This window comes from Misgurnus anguillicaudatus, chromosome 2 (assembly GCF_027580225.2).
Source record: "Misgurnus anguillicaudatus chromosome 2, ASM2758022v2, whole genome shotgun sequence".
Lineage (NCBI taxonomy): Eukaryota > Metazoa > Chordata > Actinopteri > Cypriniformes > Cobitidae > Misgurnus > Misgurnus anguillicaudatus.
The window spans coordinates 31,493,817-31,506,990 of NC_073338.2; the positions used below are offsets into that span (position 1 = coordinate 31,493,817).

Consider the following 13,174-nt stretch of genomic DNA (forward strand, 5'->3'; position numbering starts at 1 on the left):
TATGGATGTATGGACGGACGGAGAGAGAGAGAGAGAGAGATGGATGGATGGATGGACAGAGAGAGAGAGAGAGAGAGAGAGAGAGAGAGAGAGAGAGAGAGAGAGAGAGAGAGAGATGGATGGATGGATGGACGGACGGAGAGAGAGATGGATGGATGGATGGATGGACGGACAGAGAGAGAGGGATGGATGGATGGATGGATGGACGTAGAGAGAGGGATGGATGGATGGACGGAGAGAGAGAGAGGGATGGATGGATGGACGTAGAGAGAGAGAGAGGGATGGATGGATGGATGGATGGACGTAGAGAGAGAGAGATGGATGGATGGATGAATGGACGTAGAGAGAGAGAGGGATGGATGGACGGAGAGACAGAGAGAGAGATGGATGAATGGATGGATGGATGGATGGATGGATGGATGGACGGAGAGAGAGAGAGAGAGAGAGATGGATGGAGAGAGAGAGAGATTTCTCCATTTCACCCAAAATGGATATATTTGATACATTTCTGCTATACAGTTGGAGTTTTAATAAAAGTGGTGATCAAGTCATGGCCATATGCCCATATTGTTTGTTTTTGTACATTGTTATCTGAACAAAAAGAAGTCTGCAGGATGCACAATGCATACTGCACTAAATGCCTAGAAGGCTTTCCGGACTGTAAACATTTTTTGTTTCATACTTTTTCTAAAGACAACATATACCTTTGTGTGAGAATCGAATGGAAATTTCGGGCATTTAACATGCCATATCTGAATATATAGTACTGTGCAAAAGTCTTAGGCCACCACCACCAGATTTGTTGTTTTAAACATTTTACTGTCCAAACAATATTTATTTTTCAATCTGTTTTATTAAGATACAAACAGAAAATACAGGAAATATGTACAAAAAATAAAAAATATTCAGGACTAACTGTCTTCTTTAGGCATCGTCTGTGTTTAGTGTGACCTCTCTTGGCACTAAACACATCTTGAGTGTTTTTGAGCAGAATGAAGTAAAAAGACGAATTTCTTTAAAATTAGAAATTATGATTTAATTTTATTTAGGTTTAAGAGGTTCTGCAGTTTCCTGCTATTGCTCAATTGGAATGGGAGTTTGCCCTAAAAACTTGACACATCAGTTTATATACAGTTTTTAATACTATATATATACACATTTCCTGGATGTATTCTATTAAAGAGACTGAGAAACAATTACGTATGATCACTATTGCAAAAACAACAAATGAATGAGCTGCAGGAGAATATTATCAGCGTTTATCTACAAAACAACTGTATGACATTAATGCATGAATCATGTTAAACACAAATAAGTCACTTTTATACATTCAATTACATACGCAGCATCCACACTTCTACATTAAATGCATAAATGATAACAGAATATCTGGGTGAACTTTTTTACCCAGAATATTTACTAATGTTGTTTCACAATGACCTACAGTGTTTTATCTGGTGATTTTCCACGACCAGCTGTAGCTTTTACAACCCCTATTTTCATATCACTCTGTACACAGATAACTCTCGAGTATTATCTGAGACAGCAATTATAATAAAAATCAGTCACAAGATCATCATTACTGTTTACAGATAATATTCCCACCTACTGACAGAATATCAAGAGTTTATTTTAAACTGTTCCAGGTGGATATCTTATACTGGAATTAGAACCAGAAATTGCTGTTTTATGATCTGATAAAAGCTGTTTTCTGATAAAAATCACAATTCAGCAGCATTTTACATCATGCCATGTTGCGTTTAACAGAAGAAACTTGAGCTATCCCTTTATCATAATGGAAGTGTTACCAGATTTCATTTAAAGTGAGTAGTGTTGTATGGCAGAAATGTTAGCCTTCAGGTATTATTATTTCTCCCAAACTGGTTGCAGATGCTGCGTTTTTCAGATGTACACAACAAACAGAATTAAATATGTGCTTACGCAGCAATGGTTATCATTTTCTCATGGTTTGGAAGTGCATTCAATGCCAAATTCCATTTGTCCGCATATTTTCCTTTCAGTCGTTTCAGGTGAACATGCCGATGTCACAGTGATAATGTCATTTAAATGAGATTGTCGAGACAGCTGCAGGCAAGGGTGGTTTAGGCAGACAATGGAGAACAGGTTATACATTTCTCTCACCTTTGAAGTTTCTATATTTCAAAGTCTAGAGATTGCACACTAGTCAAATTAGACATCTTCTTTCTAGCTTCTTGTTAAAGGCGGGGTGCGTGACTTTGGAAAGGGAGTCAGGCCAAGTAAAAAAACACACTTGTAGCCAATCAGCAGTAAGGTGCATGTCTGCTAAATGACATTGTTGCCTGGGTTGCGTATGTGTGGGGAGGGTCTATCAAAAGAAGGTCCAGATTCTGTTGCGGTAGGCATGTGTTTGTTTAGGTGATTTTAGATGTCAACATTGGCTTTCAGAGATCATGCGGGGTGCCTTTAATTTTTTATCTTTAGGTTTTACATAAATTTACAATTTGATCTGATGTTCCTAAATAATTAGCTAAATATTTATTTTCATAAAATAATGCCAAATGGTACCAATAAGCCAGAAAGGATTTAAATATCACGCTACTACTAATTATGAACCTCATTATTATTAGTGAACTCTTTGGAATAGCAGCACTTGTTGTGAGTTTTGTTGTCAGTCTCTATACTCAAACTCATATAATAGGATAATATCGGTGGTGGTGGTGGTGGTGATGATATAATATATTTACCTAAAATATTGAGGAGGTTAATGATTCAAGCTTGAGACTACATATTTTATCCATGTTGTCTAATATACTAAAATGTGCCTTGCTTATCTCACGTGGCTATTTACATGTTTATCATTTGTTTTCAAAAGCATGATGCTCATTTGCATTCATTTATATAGTTATACAAATTATAGAATGAATGCTTGACGGATAGTATGCCATAAAAAAAACAAAAAGTGATTCAACATACACGTATCCTTTTCCAAACAGGTGCTACAACACAATAAAGACATTTTAAAGTCATTCTAAAAGAGCTGTTTCCATATTAAATGACATTAACTCGGATATCTTATTTCAGGAGGTCACAACCAGCCTCCGGGTGATAAAATATAATCTACTGACACCTCTTGTTTTGGCTAGTTAGTCCGTCTAGCCTGAACAATCTGTTCATTTTCAGTCATATAGGGAACAATAAGTTCTGTGTTAGTATGTTTAACAAGAGTTTATCATGGAATCCATCCAGGTGCTGAATCATAACAGGATATGTGTCATGTAGAAGGTAAAAAAATATGGTTCGGAAAGACCTTGTTGAAACATTACGGATGTCCTGAATTATCCAACATAATAAAAGTATCAGTGATATATATATATACAGGCTGATCAACAGGAAAAACATTATGCTACTACTGGCTGATGCTGTCAGTTATTGATTTTTAAAAAGTTCACATATTTGTTCTTAGAAAACACGGAAATGATATTGTTTAACAAAGTCGTGACTGGCAAAGACGGCGTGTTATTGATTCTCATTGTATTGCAATAACACAATAGTAACAGATTATATGCAACTTGTCACGTCAAGCCCTTTGGAAACTCTTGCCACAGGACTCTTGGGAATTTTGCTACTGTATAATGTACATGCTATGTGACACGGGAATTTTGCTACTGTATAATGTACATGCTATGTGACACGGGAATTTTGCTACTGTATAATGTACATGCTATGTGACACGGGAATTTTGCTACAGTATAATGTACATGCTATGTGACACGTAGCGAAAGTTACATAAAGGGAAAACTCTGTTAAAAGAATTCTTTATGAATCGCTGCCAAAACTGGACTGCCACTAACATTTTATAAATGGTATACTTTAAGAAAAAGTAACATTATAATACATTTGAATGTATAAAACTGCTTCTAATTTTCCAAAATCTAATTGTTTAGAAAAATTTTTTTTAAAAAGAAATTAAGTTGGGATATACTTAATACTGTAAAATATTTTTGAATGTTTAGCTAGATGTCTTATCTAAATACAGACCCTCCCTTCTTTTACACACTCCTACAACCTTCAAATATTAAAAGGTATAATGGTGAATGATACCTTAAATTCAGTTCAGTCATGTTAAACATTTGAGAGTTTAAACATTTTAACAGTAACCCAAACAGCTGTGTCATTTTAACCCAAAAGTGTGTCATCATGTCCAATACTGACCCAATCCTAGGTTTAAACAACCCAGCACCTTTTACACTGTTTGCTTATGATTAGTTCAAACTGCGTGTTTTCTTGTGGTATCTCTACACAGCAACACTGTGTAGCTATAGGATCACTATTATCATTTATTAGCATACTGCTCATGCTACAGTACATTACACAAGTTGGGTCATTTGTGAACCGTCCAGGCTGGGTTTGAGTTCATGTCCTGACATTAGACATTGGACTTTTTGCATGTTTGGTCTTGAGGTGGAACAAAAGATAAATTGTTACAAAAACAGCCTACAAATGAAATGTGTTTTGCAGAGCGTTTATTTTTTTGACGTCTTTTTCCAACAGTGTCAGCTTTGTTGGACTGCCCATTATTATGCATCACGTGCAATAAAAAACACAATTTACATTTATTCATTTAGAAGAAGCTTTTATTTAAATGAGAGAACGTTTTGCAAATAAAAGTCTTGTGAAATGTCCCCTTAAAAAATAATAAAAGGCTACAAAAGGTTCATTTACAGCGTTTTATGTTTAATGTATACCCTTAAGTGTCTTTAATTGTAAGGTCTGCATGCTACAACCAGCTCACTAGACTGCCACGTGAGTAAAAAAGAAAGCACGCCCATGAAAAGATGTATTCATTGCCAAGAGCCGGTCAAAAACACACTTTAATAATTTTAAAGTAGGCTATGTGTGACAAAACTACACGTCTTTTCTGAAAGCGTAACGAAACGAGTCGTTTTAGAAAGCAACATATTTTCGCTTCCTACAAAAAATATTAAAAAATCAGACGGTAAAAAAACAATTAAAACACAAGATATCGCACTGAGGGTAAGTGACACAAACATTAACATTTATAATGTTCACGAATGCGCAAAACGTGCGTTTAAACGCGTCCATGCCACCTAGATAGTGAGCTGACTACAATTTGAGACACTTCAAGCTGTACTAGACCTCCCACTCAAATAGGATTGTGAGCGAGAAAGAGGGAGGTGAATCCCAAACAAACACACGCAGCAGCAGCAGCTTCTTCGGGTCTGATAGTGTCTTCGTAATTTTTACAGAAAAAGCATGGACGGCGGCCGGGGTAAAGAAAAAATGTGGTCGATAACATTTTAACCAGATGATTTGACGGCTGGTGGAGACAGGTAAGTGAATAACGCGGCTCAAAAGAAAAAAATGTGGACGTTAATATGGGTTATACCGGATGGTTGTTTTACCTCAGAGCTTCTGTTCATTCTGCGCTTGACAAACTAATTCAGCGGTGTGTAAACCACCTAATATATACATATCTGAATGTTTTCAAACGAATAACACAAAAGAGTGTTTTTGTGAGTGAGTTTCTAGCCCGTGTGGACTGTGTTAGTATATATGTGAATGGCTAGCTGGCAAATGGGCTGATGCGCTGTACAGGCCCACGATCCCATATAATCCACATTTTGTACGCTATAAACTTATTCCAAGTCGGGTCTTTATTGAAACATCCATTGAGACTCGAGGTTATGTGGTCTGCCGTGTGGAATTGTGTCGGTGTTTAGTTTGGTATCTTGAAAGCGGGTCGTTAGTTTGTGTGTGTGAAGTAAACGGGGAGCGTAAACCGTTAACGTTAGCTCCGTTCGCGATCTGTAACATGCAAATATTCAGCACCAGAGCATCGCACATTGACATCACCAAACAGCGTTTTTGTCGTACTTCCAGATTGAACATGATAATCTCTAACTAACTGTATGTGCTGGTGAATTTATGGTTTAAATATCCGAACGTCCGATACAGTCGTAGCAGTGACCACCCTATGGGTTTGTGTCTTAAGCCCTTTTCACACAGATATTAACTTAACGGGAACAGTATGTAAAAAATTATATAAATTAGGGATGCATATCAATTAATCGCGATTAATCTATAGCAGAATAAAGGTTTTTGTTTACATCATATATGTGTGTGAACTGTGTATAATAATTATGTATATATAAATATGCACACCTGCATGTATAATTTTAAGAAAAAAATATATTTATATACTAAGTATTTATATTTATATATAATATAAATTATACATAAATATACAAATGTATATACATATGTAAACATTGCTTAAATATATAGATGCATGTGTGTGCATTTAACTATACAAAGTTATTATACACAGTACACACACATATATGATGTAAACAAAAACTTTTATTCTGCTATAGATTAATCGCGATTAATTGATATGCATCCCTAAATTAATCATAAAATGGCCCTGTCACTAGACATTAAGAAATCATTTTAATTTCAAATACACTGACAACAGTGGTCCGGCCAGGATATTGTCATTTAAAGGTGCAATCTTTTTTGAAGGATCTCTTGACAGAAATGCAAAATAATATACAAAACTATATTATCAGGGTTGTATGACCTTTCACAATAAACCGTTATGTTTTTATTACCTTAGAATGAGACGTTTTTATCTACATACAAAGAGGGTCCCCTTACGTGAAATCGCCATTTTGTGCCACCATGTTTCTACAGAAGCCCTTAATGGACAAACTTGTTTTACTAAGTTGTCTCCAACGATGACGTGTTTTTCTCGTGGTGGCTACCGTAGCTTTTCTTTGCATTTCAAAAGCGAGGGTCAGGGGCGCCGTAAGGGTGGGGGGGAGTTAGGACGATTCTAAGGGCCCATGAATTTTTTGGGGCCCCAGCCAAGGACAGTGCTGCACACGCAACCCCCTTAAGCTGAGCCCTCTTAGCTCTGCCCTGTCTTTACTCTGCGTTTTAGCGCCGTCTTTAATCCACGGACTCGCAGTGCGGAGTGAACTTCACAAGAGAGCAAGGTGTGTGTATTTACTGCTATTTGCTATGATATCTGCATATGTGCACTTCCTTACTATAAATGTAGTTTACACAATGTGACGCTGGAGCAATACAATACAGTTTTCTTTCCACTGTAAAGTCTTCGCTTTGTTCACCCCAGTTTAAAAAAAACACAAGGTGATTTATATTCCCAGTTTTGTGTTATGATTTTAACGCGAAGTCAGCCCTTAAGCTGTTTTAAAATAACGTAGCCCGTGTAAGCTAATTAACATAAACTAGAAATGGGATCGGTCACACACTCCAATGTTTTGTAACGCAATATGCCAAGGAAAGATTTTTAGGCAGTCGAGAAAAGAGTTCATTGTGATAAAACAGAAATGCAACGAAGGCTAAACTTGTCCAGTTATGTATATTAAAGCTTCTCACCTTGCAACAGCTTTAAGAAATCAATGGGAATCTATTTCATAATCTGCTATAGTTGTTCTTTCATTTCATTTTAGAGTCCCGTTGATTAATAAACAGTCCGAAGACTAATTTACGAGTATAGCTGTTTTCTCGAGTTTACGGTTTAAATGATCTGTCATTATTTTTGCTTATACTGTAGCTGCTGGTGTGTGAAACCTTATATTCACCTTATAAATAATGCTAATAATTATAATACAAGCTTTGGCCTAGTGTTTTTGACCCAGTCTTATTTGAGGCATAAGGTAACTTTATAGAAAAAATGCATTGTTGTTGTTCGCCATTTTTAAATGTTACAATGTTATTGGTGTGTGTAACAGCTCAAGTATACAGTATGTCACTGAGACTGAGCTCTGAAAATCAGACTAAAGCCTCAAATCATGACATGACATTACTCAGTCAATATTAAAGATATCAAGTTTATGTTTTCACAAAATGTTCTTTTAATGTGGAAAACAGTAAATCACAAATAAATACTTCATCTGGGTTTTCACAGGCACGGTTACAATTATCTTTAATCTATGTTTAATAATGATGCATTTTCTCTGATTATTTGATCACTGTACTGTATTTTTCAATTAAATTTACATTACACAATAAATTATCTTAGCTGCAGACATTGTACGTCTCTATAAATACTGTTAATTGTGGTCAAAACAATAGCAAAAGAAATAGTTCTGTATTATTAAATAGCATGTTATATGTTTGGTCCGAAATGGTGGGGGGCACTGGGGGCCGACCTCCTATTCTTTCATAGGGCCCAAAATTGCTAGCGACGCCCCTGGCGAGGGTGAGCAGTGGACTGAGCCATTGGTTGTAATTTGCAGCCTTATCAGTAGATGCTGCTAAAATTGACATACTGCACCTTTAAAAAGTGCAGTTGCAGCCCTCAACTGATGTTTATGTTGTCATTTTGTGTATTGGCCACCAGTTGTGTTATTGCAGTACCAGTTTTAGCCACAAGTTTTTTGATTGCAGTACCAGTTTTGGCCACAATCCTACATAATGTTCCTTTAATCTTTGCGTGCATTCACACACCTGCCATAACGACACATGACTAGACAGAGCAGACATTCCCATTTACAAAGATACCTGGATTGTAAAAATCTGTTGAGGATTGAAAAGGCTATGATATTTTAATATTAGAAAAAAAAAGGAAAAAGTTTTATATGGATGTCAATGGAAGGTGTGTGACTGAAAATGCTGCTTATTTACATGCTTTTGCTTGTAACTTTATTTAATTTATTTAACAACCTTCTCCTCAATAGATTTAGATTACCATGTTTCAGTACCAAGATAAAATGTATATATATTTTGGTCCACCTACCTTTCATTAGTGTCCAGAGTTTAGTGGAAGCACACAGCATTGTTCAATGTGACACAAATTTTTTAAAAGTTGCTGTGAACTAAAAACACATCCGGGTTGAAAGGTCAAAATATCAAACTCTTCTGGTGGTCAGACTTGACGTATTTATTGTCGTATTTAGTGAAAACGTACTACAACCATGCGACGAGGATTGGATATTGCATAAGACGCATTGTAAAAGTCCCACGGAAACAGCTTTATGCTTAAGAATTTTGACGCACATACCTGCAATGTCGGCATTGCTAATATAGATGGTTTCAGCCGTTACAACATAAACAAATGTTTTTTGTGGAACACGCGTAACTTCCGGTAAACTCCGCTGAGAATCAATAACACAAAGTCCTTTTAGAGTATTATTTCTAATAACAAGCTAAAAGTGACAACGCACATTATTCCTGCCTGTCAAAGAGCTGAACGATAACTTCTTGTTGCAATGAAACACGCTTCCTCACTATGGCACGCCCCTTTTGGGATTGTTTCTGACATTAGTTTACAAGGAATGCTTTTCAGTAAATGTTTAAGGTCCCGTTTAAGCGATCGCAACGCGTTTACTTAATGGAATATTCCTTTTTCTTAAAAGAAAAATCCAGATAATTTACTCACCACCATGTCATCCAAAATGTTGATGCCTTTCTTTGTTCAGTCGAGAATAAGTTGTGTTTTTTGGGGAGAGCATTGCAGGATTTTTCTCATTTTGATGGACTTTGGTGGACACCAATAATTAACACTTAACTCAACACGTAGCAGTTTTTTTCAACGGAGTTTCAAAGGACTATAAACAATCCCAAACGAGGCATAAGTGTCTTATCTAGGGCCTTATAAAATCCACTTTATTTTTTCCCAAATTCCGTTTTATTTTTTCCCAAATTCCGTTTCCCCGTTTTAATTTTTGGCAATTATGTTTTTTACCCTTTACTTTTATTTTAGTTATAAAAAGAGTGTGCCTTTAATGTTAATGATTAAAATGTAAATGATTTGGGGAAAAACTGGATAACAGGATTACTTAATGACTATAAAAGATGCATTTACACACGCACGCGCGTGCGCACACACACAACTCAATTCCATGCATTGTTTAGTGTTGTTGCAGGAGGCTACAACAAGGTGTCAAAGCAGTGGTGCCTTCAGAAGTGCCTTAAACACATCAATCCAGCGGAATGCGATCCATATTTTATACACAATCACTTTAAATGCATATAACTTTACAAATATACAAATTGTAATTCTCTCCACAGTGCTGATAATGCATGTTAGAAACACAGTTTGTGTGCGTTTCTGTTCCGAATCAAGTTTATTCAATGACTGACTTGTTGTCAGTCATGAATTTTGTGTTATAATGCCATTTATAACACTAAAAATACTAGGTACATAGGAATATGTTAAAGAAAATAACAAACAGAAAATATGATTTATTTAATATTATTAGGACAGCAATGCTTAAATTTTCCAAAAAACCTAATAGACTTTACCAAAACAATTAAAATAAATCTTCTTAATAAAATAATTAAGTAACATTTAATTAATTATTTAACATATGTTTTATCATGCAATTGTAAGTAAATTTTATTTGATTTTAGGTAAGTTTTACTTATAAAAAAGCAGTAAATTTTACCTAAAAAAAAGTTCGTCCAAATTGTTACGAGGATTTTTTTAAGTAAATTTTACAAGTTGTTTTTTTCAGTGTAGAGTTAGGGCTGGGCGGTATGACGGTATATTCCGTTACCGCGTAATAAAAGGTCAGACGTAACAGATTTTTCTATTCCGTCTATTCCGCGGAATGCAAATAAGTGGGTGTGGCTAACTCTCCCCTCCCACATGTTAGACTGAGTGTGACGGAGAAACATGTAAAATAGTTCACTTATATAAAATGAACGAGTTATTTGTGTAATTTTTATAATAAGTGCCAGTGAATCCACTGCGGGTCACGCAGCGAGACTCTTGTCTTGCTCGCTCTCACGCTCTCTCTCTCTCACGCGCGCTCTCTCTCTCCTCATGCAGCAGCCGGCCGGTCTCTCTAGGCAAGCGCAAGGAGCTGGAGTGCCAAATAAAGTGTTCTTCTTGCACATAATGCTAATAGTTGTAAAGTTTTCTGAACTTTAAGCAAGCTCAGACAAAACTCGCGTTTATATCAGTGACACGTGCGCTGCTGGAGCGATGTAGTTTGACGTGCCATTTGCTTATACAAACATATTTGATCGGAAAGACGAGAAAGAGATGCAAATGTTAAGGCTAATATAAAGTAAAGGGCGTCAACACCTTAAAACAAACTTTATGATCATCACATAGCACCTGTCACATTTATAATATCTAGAGCTTCTTCTCTCATATACAGGTATTTATCCTGTCTGTAGGTTTTTGCATATATTTATACCTGTTCATTTTACATATTGCATATGTTTAATGTAATGTATGCATAAATACAAAATACAATGAAGCCATACTAGCTTCAATAGTCTATAAAATTAATAACTCAATTAAAAACAAGATTCTGTCTAATCAAGACTTATCTGTTGTCCATGATGTTTGAAAGCCAATGTTGATAGTTGAAATCACCTAAACAAACACGCCCCTACCCCAATAGAATCTGGACCTTCTGTTGATAGACCCGCCCCACACATACGCAACCCGGCATTTGATTTGATTTGATTGCAGGGAGCTACACTGCGACCAAAATGGTCGCATATGCGACCTTTTGAACTGCCGTTGCGACCCTAATTTTTAATGGGTCGCAAATGTGCTACCTAATGTTTTAGACAATATGCTATGATTTACTATGAGCATTTATTAAAACAGAAATGTGGATTTTAAGAATACGTTTTATAACGTGCTCTGAGCCATCAACACGTTGGCTTCATTTTGCGTGAAAGCACGTCGTGTCTCTCCCCATCAGTGTGCGTTTGCGTGGTCAGCTGTTTCTCAATGAATTAGGTGCGACGCGACGCGACGCAAGCGCAGTGTCTTCCATGTTTCTGAACTTGAGCAGAGGTCTTTCTTCACTGAGGACGCGGGACCCGTATGGTTCCGGGTTTATATTTTAAATGGTCTGTCGGGTCCGGTTAGGTCCTAGTTTAATTACTTTGGGTCCCAAGTCTGATTAATATTGAGTTTATAACCCGAGTCGATCGGAAAACGGCCATGAGCGCTACCGCGCTAAAGCTCGAGTGCAGTTAAGCGTGCCTTCGGTTTCTATGGCGATGGTTCTTGTTACGACCACGCGCTGCGTTTTCTTTCTCACATGTTTTTAATAATCTTATTATTAATAAACCATATATTTTCTAAAACCATATCCATATTAAGTTTGCACAGATTGTAGCAAAAAAGCAGTGCTTAATGTCAAGCCCATTGCACTAAACGAGCAAACTAAAGCAATGTAGTTTGTCACCGGGACAGCAAGTAGATTTGAAAATAAAATAAGTGTAATAATATTATTGAAATAATAAGTGGATTAAGCTTTTTAAATCGGCAAGAGAGAAATAGAAAGATAGAGCAGAAGCAGTAAAAGTGCCTATTTAATAGAAATTATTACCATTTATAACATCAGTCATAACATCAGTCACATTTATAATCTATAGACCTGCACTGTCTATTAATATACTATACATAGTATTGTATTATATTGAGTTTGATAAAAGGGGTCTAATTGCTTCATATATCAGTGCAAAAACAGTAAGTGTTTTCGTGGTGCTTTGACAAACAGTGTCAGCTTTGTTAATGGCAAAGAAAGTTTGGGGTGGTTAGATTGATGAAATATAATGTGAAATTAATATTAATTTTCAATAAATCAAAGTATTGTGTTGTGTCACACATTATTAGTTCTTCGTCATATGTATAGTAGACCATTATTTGTCAGTGGGTAATGATTGCCCTTTTTACCGGCTACCACCACCAAGTAAATTTCAGATCTGTGGGAAACACTGACTGCAACGTTTAAGAAAACAAGGCAGCATGTGGTTTAAAAGATGGCAAGTAAAATAAAAAGCATATCTGTATGCAATACAGTTTCATTATTGTTCATTATTAACCAGAGCGCCTTAATATAACTTGAAAAAAATATGTGCGACCAAATCATATTTTGCGCCAGTAACTGAAAAAGTTGGTAGCGCAAGTGCCACCAGTGGAAAAGGTTAGTGTAGTTCCCTGGATTGGCTGTAAGTGTGTTTTGGTAGTCGGCCCGTCTCCTTTTCCAACGCGTTTTTCAAACATCGTGGACTCTGCCTTTAGCTTTAAATTGCTCATATTTTAAAATTTTGGTGAGCATTTTGTTAAAAGCTATAGTGAGTGTAGGGTTGCCGCGGTGACGTAATTTTCCCACCGGTTAATCAGCGCGTCACAAACACGGTGATACCGGTGTCACCGTGTGGGAGG

At 36.4% G+C, this 13,174-nt stretch overlaps 1 protein-coding gene across 7 annotated transcripts in view; it reads left to right on the forward strand.

Moving 5' to 3' along the window:
* Positions 1-5,131: 5,131 nt before the first annotated feature.
* st3gal3b (ST3 beta-galactoside alpha-2,3-sialyltransferase 3b) overlaps positions 5,132-13,174 on the forward strand; it is a 73,638-nt gene continuing 65,595 nt past the window's right edge. For 3 of the 7 annotated variants that reach the window (XM_055202592.2, XM_055202594.2, XM_055202595.2), the window contains exon 1: positions 5,143-5,333. The gene's annotated coding sequence lies outside the window, so the exon portion shown is untranslated. Of the gene's footprint in view, positions 5,334-13,174 lie in introns of all 7 variants that reach the window. The other 4 variants (XM_055202591.2, XM_055202593.2, XM_055202596.2 and 1 more) reach the window with 3 other exon arrangements.